Source organism: Anneissia japonica, unplaced genomic scaffold (genome assembly GCF_011630105.1).
Source record: "Anneissia japonica isolate Jap-2015-1 unplaced genomic scaffold, ASM1163010v1 scaffold287869_len1821871_cov162, whole genome shotgun sequence".
NCBI lineage: Eukaryota > Metazoa > Echinodermata > Crinoidea > Comatulida > Comatulidae > Anneissia > Anneissia japonica.
The window spans coordinates 1,567,179-1,568,697 of NW_022741034.1; positions in this window are offsets into that span (position 1 = coordinate 1,567,179).

The window sequence follows — 1,519 nt, forward strand, 5'->3', positions numbered from 1 at the left end:
TTGATAGATGTTCTAGAATTTCTAGAACGCTTTTGAGCAAGCCGGTCAAGCATGACTGTCTTGTTTCTCTATTTTGAATGTTTTGTGCTTTTTTTGTAATGTGTTTTGTATTGCACAAAATAAATGAAATGAAAAGTGTGACTTAATTAAGTTAATTGGTAGCCATCAGTAAGAAATTTTAAGTAGTAGTTTGAAAATAACGAAGTTAATTAAGGGGTTGAGAACAGATGTGTTTTATCCGTAAGCACTGACTATATACAATAGAGATTTCTGATGAGCGCTAAAACAGTGAAGATAAGGGTGAGAGTCTGTGGGTTTAACATGAAGAGAAGAGCAGTTTATAAAGTTGAGGACATCAAGAAAGCAGGTTCGCAATCAGATTTTTCAGTAGTGAACTTAATGCTATTGTGAAAGGTGTTAGTGTGTTTGAATAAATTCAGCGAGTGAGGCCTGCCCATGAGAGTCCATATAAAACAATATTGTCTGTGTACCTTGAGTAGTGAAGGGCCTTAAGAGGAAACTACCAAATGCGTTTTTGTTCGATGTTGGTCATGAAAGTGTTTGCTTATGATGGAGACATCTTGATAAGCATGGCCGTACCTTGTATCTTCAAATAGGGTTTACCATTGAATGTAAAATGGTTATGTGTTAGGATAAACGTGATGATGGGTGTAATGTCGGTGGCAACATCAGTGAAAAATGAATAAATCAGCAAGGAATCAGAGCAAGCTTAAATGCCTTTTTTGGAACAATTATTATCAGCGAACACAACTCAAAAATATTCAACACAAAACCAATGAAAAAATACTCAACAATTTATGCAATTGCGAAAACAAATAAAAATGCCCTTTATATAAGAACCCATAGTATATGAAGCCACTATAACAATGCAAGAATACACCAAACATATAATAATAATTAGAACACCAATGAATTGACAGGTTAGAAAAACACGTAAGACCTAATTTATTCAGAATATAGATATTTGACCTGTCGTCAAATTCTTCAGCATGTGTGACAAATGAAATAAAAGTTGGCTGTAAAAATAATCTCAAAAGAAAGTAAAGTATTATAATTGGTCGAAAGTTTACATAAAAATATGTACATGGTGTTAGGACACTTGTGTAGTCCAAGCCTCACTGCCTCAAATGTTTGTATCAAGGAGGAGTTCAAAATACTATTTCTGAAGGCAATAGGTATTGGTGAGATATGAACATTTTAATAGAATATATAATAAAAAAATATATATATTTTATATTTTCTGAACAACTAAATGCCTTGTACAAGACAATAATTTATTTGTCCTGATAAATTGCTAAGTTATTTCATTATCTGCACATGTGCATTGTGTATTTTAAATAGCTATTGTAATGTATAAGTATTGAATAATATATATATATATATTATATAATATATATATAATATATATATATTATATAATATATATAGTATAGCTGATGAAGGCCAGAGGACTGGCCGAAAATTTCTTTCGAAAATAAATGAAGTGTTCTACAGTCTA